This window comes from Pan paniscus, chromosome X (assembly GCF_029289425.2).
Source record: "Pan paniscus chromosome X, NHGRI_mPanPan1-v2.0_pri, whole genome shotgun sequence".
Taxonomy (NCBI): Eukaryota; Metazoa; Chordata; class Mammalia; order Primates; family Hominidae; genus Pan; species Pan paniscus.
Window position 1 is genome coordinate 149,962,317 of NC_073272.2, and position 8,648 is coordinate 149,970,964.

Below are 8,648 nucleotides of genomic sequence, written 5' to 3' on the forward strand. Positions count from 1 at the left end.
CCTTCCTATCTAAAATCCTTAAGCTGCGGATGGCCCAAATGCATTTAATCTGTAGCAGCAACTGCTTTGCTAGCAGAAGAAAGTAGAAAAATCGCTTTTAGAGGAAACTTCATTGTGAGCACACCTCACAAGTTCAGAACTATCTTAAGTCAAAAAAAAAAAAAAAAAGCAGAAAGGTAGCTTACTAACTCAAAAATCTTAAAGTATGGGACTCTTCTGTTAGAAAAAGATGATTTAACATTAACCACGGATAATTCCCTTAACCCAGCAGGTTTCCTAACAGGGGCTCTAAATCTTAATTAATTACCATACAAAGGTCTGACCATACCTAGGAGGAACTCCCTTCAGGACAGGACAATAGATGGTTCCTCCCTGGTGACTGAGGGAAAAAGACACAATAGGTATTCAGTAACTGATGGGGAAACTCTTGTAAAAGCAGAGTTACGAAAATGGCCTAATAATTGGTCTAATCAAACCTGAGAGCTGTTTCCACTCAGCCAAGCCTTAAAGTACTTAAAGAACCAGGAAAGAACCATCTATACCAATTCTAAGTAAATCTGGCCTAAACAAGGTCTTGTTAACAGCAAAGGATAATTGAAATCCCAAACTTACAAGGTTTTCAACAAAAGTAAAGTTTGTTAAAAGTTAACAGTGTAACATGTATTATCCTAACTTCTAATCTTATGGTCTTAGGCAGTCTAGTCCACAGACATGAAGGAAGTTCGCTTTGGAAAAGAATGGTTATCATCTTTAGGAAAAAAAGGGTGGGGGGGGGTGAATTTATGTAAAAAGAATGTTATATGGTAAATTTTTGTCCTAAAGTAAATTAACTGGTTGTTTAAAGAAAAGGATGTTTGCAGCAAGTCAGAAAGTTGAGGCATATGGAAGAATTGTCTGTGAAAGTCATGACCAAAAAAAAGTTATAAAAGGGAATTTATGCAAGAAATGTTGTATAATTTAAAAGTAATTAGGCCTCCTGAATGTAGAATTATTGAAGAAACAGTTTACGTGCAAAGTGTATAAGGAAAGTAAAATATACCTTTGGTAAAAGGATTATATGGAGGCATAATGATGTGGATTTTTACCTATATTAAAAGGTTAAAAAAAAATTTTGTTTTAAAGGTTTAAGCAAGTTTTGAAACGTTAATTGTAAAGGGAGTCCTGTGTGTAAACATATTGGCTAAAGTTACAGAGGTATCATCCAGTTTTTCTGTGAACTGGACATTGTAAATAAAAAGTAAAGTAGAAGTTCGTCTTCAAAGACTTTCCTTCCCATCTAATTAGGAATAAATAGTAACTTCTCTTAGAAGCAAAATTTATTCAAAGACCTGTGCTCCTAAATACTTGCCCTGGCATGCTTATACTGGTCCAAGCAAGCATCAGGTCATAGCCTGTGCCTCTTCCTTATTTAAAAGTGTTTTTACCTTTCTCGGCATTCCACAATTTACTTCCTCCTTCCTTTGTTCTCCTCTACCTTTGCCTCTTTTAAAAACTCCTAAGTTGCTAGCCATTCGGGACGAATACGGACTGTGAGGTCCCGTTCCAGCCAATGGAAACCGGACACAGCAGTAGGGTGGATGCGTCAGGTCATAAATGACCCTGTCTCCTTTGTTTGGTGTATTCTCGTGGCAAAACTGCTGGCGAGTGTACCCTTTCTGCAGAAAGTAAAAATGGCCTTACTAAATAATAATGTTCAAGTGCTATTTCTTTACGGCACTAGGGAACAAGCATTTCAAACAATTTGATGGGCCTTATGGGGATACATTCTCCTCTGGGGGTGGTCTCCAGTCGTCTCTCATGATGGAGCGTGCTCCCTTACCTCATTGCAAGCGTCTCATGGGTGAGAAATTGAGACCCACCCGGTGTGATGAATAAACTTGTACTCTCAGCAATGCAAAAATAAAAAGAGAGAGAGAGAGAGGGAGAGAGAGAAAACAGAAACTGGCCAGCAACCTAACTTAAAGGATCCTCACATACTGCAGTGATGACTCTGTGCACAGACCAAGGAAGGAGAAGCCGCAGCAACCGGTAAAGTAAAAAAACTGCAGGGGTGGTAAAGTATTCCTTAGTCAGGATGTCCTGGAGGTTAGAAAGAGGTGAGAAATCCCCAGGGGCGTTGAACCTCAGAAAGAGCTGAGAATTCCTTGGGGGGGGGGGGTTGAACCTCAGAAACAGGTGAGAAATCCCCATGGTGGGGGAGTTGAACCTCACACAAACCTCCGGAAGTAAGAAAAATATTTAGAAACCGCCCTTTCCTTTCTTCTCAGGGGAAGAAAGAGTAGCTCCACTCCCGCCGGTCCCTCCCCTAAGGGAAGGGAAAGGAGAAGGAAAAAACAGCAGCATAGGTGGCTGGCAGAGACTAAGGAAAGACCAGCAGAGAAGAAAAAGAACTTAGGAGAGAAGAGAGAAAGCAAGCAAAAACAGCAGTCACAGAGCCAAACAGCGAGGCAGGCACGCCAAGGGTTAAGTCCCTCTCCCCAGCCCCAGTCTATGTGAAAAAGAGGGCGGTGGACCCTTGCTGGGAGGAGAGCAGAGGAGGTGAATAGGGCATAATTCTTGCAATTTGCGGCAGGCATCTGCCAAGCCTCCAGGCTGGTGACTGCCCGAGGCCCAGACTGCAGCCACGCAAATCTCACCCAGCCCGAGAAACTAAGTGTAAAAAGAAATGAAAAAAAAGAAAGTAAAGGGGGGGGAACACAGGAGAAACAGCTGGCCGCGCACGCATGGGGGGCGGCCGTGGCTGGTCCCCGCTCACGGCAGGAGCAAGAGAACTCGGCAAAAGAAAGGGAAACAGGATGACAAAGGATGACAGAGGATGAGAGAGAGAGAGAGAGAGAGAGACCGAGAGAAATACAGTGCAAATGAGAGAGAAAGAGAAATGGAAAGGGTAAGTAAGAGAAACTGGAAGAGACAGAAATCAAAGACATAGAGGGTGAAACTAGAAAAAGAAATAGTGTAAAAGGAAGGCACAAAGTTAAGACATGTTGCAGATTGTGAAAGTTGTAAGAAAAGCTATAAAAGGGAATTTATGCAAGAAATATTGTATAATTTAAAAGTAATTAGGCCTCCTGAATGTAAAATTATTTTTAAAAAGTTTATGTACAAGGTATGTAAGAAACATAAAATATACTTTTAATAACAGGATTTTAAGGAGGCATAAGAATGTGGATTTTTACCTACATTAAAGGTTTAAAATTTTTTTTGTTTTAAAGGTTTAAGCAAGTTTTAAAAAGTTAATTGTAAAGGAAATTCTGTGTGTAAACATACTGGCTAAAGTTAAAGGGGTATCATCCAGTTTTTCTGAACTGGACGTTAAAATTAAAGCACAATAGATCTTTCTTGAAGCACTAACCTGCTCTTTAACAAAAATTATAAAAAGTTAAAAAGAGTCTATAAAAGTCTTACCTTATAATCAGACATTCAAATTAGATAATGTCTACAAAATTTTATTAAAATTAAGTTTAACATTAATAGCATATTAATATAAAGATAAAATTTAACTATAGTCAGACATTCAAATTAGATAATGTCTACAAAATTTTATTAAAATTAAGTTTAACATTAATAGCATATTAATATAAAGATAAAATTTAACTTATCTGGTATAAAATCATATAAAAAACATTGTCAAATATAAAATGGTGTTTAGCTTTCTTAAGGCCCAAAGGCAGCCAGGTAAGTCACAAGGCCCCTCATCCTCAAGGTCACAGTGCACAGGGGCAGTGAAGGCCACAAGAAGGCCAAGACATTAAGAAGGGGCAGGACCGCAGCGTCCCCTAGGTGGCACTGAGCAAGAATGGAGCAGGAGGTGTCACCATGAGGCCTCAAGCCCCAGAATATGCAGCAAAAATTATATACTTATCTTCCACTTTTCCTTCCCTTGGAACTAAAAGTCTTTTAGCACAGGTGCCACCCCTAGAATTTCCAGTACATCAGCACCAGCCTGAAAACCACGTCCTCATCAAAAGATAGAAAAACTCAAGCCAGCCTAGGAAGAACCCTATTTTATGCTGTTAACTGCTGAGACTGCCGTCCGCACAGCCAAGACAAAAAAAAATGGACCCACCATACTCGAGTCAAAAAAAACTTCCTCTCAAAATCGTGGGTTACTGTACTAGGATCAAGCCCTACTAAGTTAAAGAAAGCTTAATTTTCATATACCTTCTATATTGCTTCCTTTCCTTTCCTTATTCTGTTACTAGCTCCTTTGTTATTAATGTAACTAAATCTAACTCACCTCAAACCATTGCCTTTAATGCTTGCGCTGTCGTACCTTGTGGAAATGTAAAAGACCAACAACAGCTAGTCTTTTCACACAAATATTTATGTCCCAGCCCTCTAATTGACACGGTTACCCCTAGCACTCATTGTTGTAATCACATGCAGCCAAGATGCCAATTTTCTGCTCCTACAGGCTGGCAACCTTGTAGTAAATGGGACTACATCCATTAAACTACTCAGGAGCAAAGTTAAACTTCCACGAAAAAGGTTTGTGCAGATCTAAAATCCCTCATCTATTTCACTAAAAGGACTACCCCTTCTAACTGTCAGCCTTATCAATATAACCCCGTCCTTCTCTCTGTCACCACCTCCACCTTAACTAACTCTAAACCTGCCCTTAGTCGCTTCTATAGTATAAGGATTGACGTAAATGGAAAAGACCCCCATAAGTATTTTTAAAATATGCATTATTCCCCCGTCTTCCCCTTCTTCAGTAGCCTCAGTTCTAGATCTCACACCGGTTGCTCCTACGTCTAATAAAACTAGGGTGTCTATTATAAAAATAAGAGACCTAAGACAAACAGCCGTCAAGAGAAAATATCAAAATGCAAATGCCTGGCTGAAATTGACTAAATAATCCGTTAATAAAAGCGATTATGACGCTTGTATGCACGGTAGGCCAGAGGCCCAGATTATCCCCTTTCCATTCGAATGGTCTCCCCATTGACCACATACGGACTGTACGGTGGCTCTTTTTCAAAATCCCACTGCTTAGAATAATCCATCCTACTGAGCTCTCTCTGCTATCTCCTAAAGTTCAACCCCCTGTGGGCCAGCCCCCGAGGGCAATCCAGCTTCCACCTCTAAATGCCAAGTTTACTTTGTACCTCTCATGGCAGGGGGAAGATTTGGTGTTTCTTGGAAACATAAAAGGATATAAAGAGCTCAAGCCTTTCTAAGAGCTTGCCCATCAGTCCATGCTTAGCCATCCCCAAGCAAATGTATGGTAATCCTGTAGAGGATCTTTACTAGACACTTTGCCAAATAATTGGAGCAGTACTTGTGCTGTAATCCAATTGGCTATCCCCTTCACCCTGGCATTTCATCCATCTAAAAAGGTAAAAAGAAAGCACCGCAGGCCAAGGAAAACTCCTTGTAAGTCCTTTAATCCTCAGGTTTATATAAATGCTATTAAGGTCCTGTGAGAACTGCCAAATAATTTTAAAGCACAAAATCAAATAGATGCAAAATTTAAATCCACGTTGTTCTAATAGGTAACTATAAATTAAAAAAAAATTTAACTTCAATTCTCACCTTGTTCGTTCTTATTATTGGTGTACTTATTCTTGTAGACTGTTATATTATTCCCTGCCTTCAAAGTTTTCTGCAAAAACTTGTCTCTGCCACTCTTATAGAGTTAACTCCTAACTCTCCTCCACCCTATTCAAAAAAAAATTACTTCTTTTACAGGGACAAAGCAATTAAGTCAAAACATATTAAACACGTTTGAAGAGAAATTATGAAATAAAAAGGGGGAATATTGTAAAAAGTAAAGTAGAGGTTCCTCTTCAAAGACTTTCCTCCCTATCTAATTAGGAATAAATAGTAACTTCTCTTAGAAGCAAAATTTATTCAAAGACCTGTGCTCCTAAGTATTTGCCCTGGCATGCTTATACTGGTCCAAGCAAGCATCAGGTCATAGCCTGTTCCTCTTCCTTATTTAAAAGTGTTTTTACCTTTCTCAGCATTCCACAAGTTACTTCCTCCTTCCTTTGTTCTTCTCTACCTTTGCCTCTTTTAAAAAGCTCTAAGTTGCTAGCCAATCGGGACAAATAAAGAATGTGAGGTCCCGTTCCAGCCAATGGAAACCAGACACAGCAGTAGGGTGGACATGTCAGGTTATAAATGACCCTGTCTCCTTTGTTTGGTGTACTCTCATGGCAAAACTGCTGGCGAGTGTACCCTTTCTGTAGGAAGTAAAAATGGCCTTATTAAATAAATTAAATTTATGTTCAAGTGCTATTTCTTTACAGCACTGGGGAACAAGCATTTCAAACAACAGCAAAATAAAAGCACAGCAGGTTTTTCTGAAAGCACTAACCTGCTCTTTAACAAAAAATATAAAAGGTTAAAGAGTCTATAAAAATCTTACCTTATGGTCAGACATTAAAAATCGAATAAGTATGTCTACAAAGTTTTATTAAAACTAAGTTTAACATTAATAACACACTAATATAAAGGTGAAATTTAGCTTATCTGGTATAAAAATCATACAGGAAGCATTGTCAAATATAAAATGATGTTTGGCTTTCTTTGGTCTAAAAACTAATAAAAATGGGTGCGAAAAGAAATTTCTCAGTAAGAAGGCACCAAGGACTATAAAGTCCACTGCTGATGTCCTCACATTTAAAACAAAAGGTCAGTTTCTTAGAAATTATATACTTGGTTTATCTTCCACTTTCCTTTCCCTCAAAACTAAAAGTCTTAGCACAGGTACCACCCCTGGTTTACAGTAAACCAGCACCAGCCTGAAGGTCATGATCTCATCAAAGGGTGGAAAGAAGGAAAACTCGAGCTACTCTGGGAAGGACCCTACCTTGTACTGCTAACCACCAAGACTGCTGTTGGTACAGCGAAAAAGGGATGGACTCATCACACCCAAGTCAAGAAAGTGCCACCCCCTCCAGAGTTGTGGGCCATAGTCTCAGGGAAAAACCCTACCAAACTAAAGCTAAGAAAAATTTAACTCTCTTTCACCTCTTCTATTACTCTTTGTTCTTTCCTCACTCTATTGCTGACCATCTAGTTATTAACATAACCAAGTCAATTTCACCTCAAACTATTGGATTTGATGCTTGCCTTGTTACACCCTGTGGGGACTTGCCAAGTCAAAGACAGCTCTCTACTTCAGAAAAGTACCTCTGTCCCTCCTGACTCTCCTCAGACTGGGCATTAGTAAATTAGGACCATTTAATCCGGGGAGATTTCGATAAAGACCCCAGTGCCAACCAGGAGTCTTGCTCCCTGATGTACAGCTTTTATGCAGTAGTTGGTCCAACGTTTTCTGGACCACTAAAGAGCAAGGATGGACTGCCCCAACCGGTTTTTGTAATTTCCTAAAACTATACATTCATTTTACTAGAGGATCATAGAAGTTAAAGACTTAAAACAAACTTTGGCAATTAAGACAGGATACCAAGATGCAAATGCCTGGTTGGAATGGATCAAATATTCGGTCCACATGTTAAACAAAAGCAATTGGTATGCTTTGCACACGGCAGGCCAGAGGCCCAGATTGTCCCTTTTCCACTAAGGTGGTCCTCCAGTTGACAAGGTATGGGCTGCATGGTAGCTCTTTTCCAGGATTCTACAGCCTGGAGTAATAAGTCGTGCCAAGCTCCCTCTCTGCTATATCCCAAAGTCCGGCACCCTGCGAGTGAGACCCCGAGGGCCATCCAGCTTCTGTCTCCCAACACCAAGTTCACTTCGTGTCTCTCACTACAGGGAGGAAACTTAGCATTACTCGGGGACCTGAAGGGATGCAGTGAGCTTAAGAATTTTCAAGAGCTTATCAATCAGTCAGCCCTTGTTCATCCCCAAGTGGATGTGTGGTGGTATTGTGGTGGACCTTTACTGAACACTTTGCCAAATAACTGGAGTGGCACTTGTGCTTTAGTCCAATTGGCTAGCCCTTTCACCCTGGCATTTCATCAACCAGAGGAAGGAAAAAATAAGACACCATAAAGCAAGAGAAGCCCCTTATGGGTCTTTTGACTCTCACATCTATTGAGACACAATTAAAGTCCCACAGGGAATACCAGATCAATTTAAAGCCCGAAATCAAATAGCTGCAGGATTTGAGTCAATACTTTGGTGGATGACAATTAATAAAAATGTAGATTGGATAAACTACATCTATTGCAACCAACAGCAATTTATTAACTACACTGGAGATGCTGTTAAAGAAATAGCTGAACAAATGGGGCTACTGGCCAGATGGCTTAGGAAAATAGGATAGCCGTAGACATGATATTAGCAGAAAGAGGAGGAGTTTGCATCATGATGACAACTCAGTGTTGCACCTTCATCCCAAACAACACCACCCCTAGTGGAAGTATAACAAAGGCACTGCAAGGTCTGACTGCTCTATCCAATGAGCTAGCCAGCAACTTGGGTAAATGGTCCCTTTACAGGATGGCTAGAAAAGTAGTTCAGTAAATGGAAAGGAATAATAGCCTCGATTCTTATTTCCCTTGCAGCGTAATAGGTGTACTTATTCTTGTCGGGTGCTGTGTCATACCATGCATCTGTAAGTTGATGCAGAGGCTCATAAAAACGGCACTTACTAAAACCTCCCTTAACTATCCTCCACTTTATCCGGAGACGCTTCTTCTTTGGAAAATCAAGCAAAACAACTAAGCCAAGAC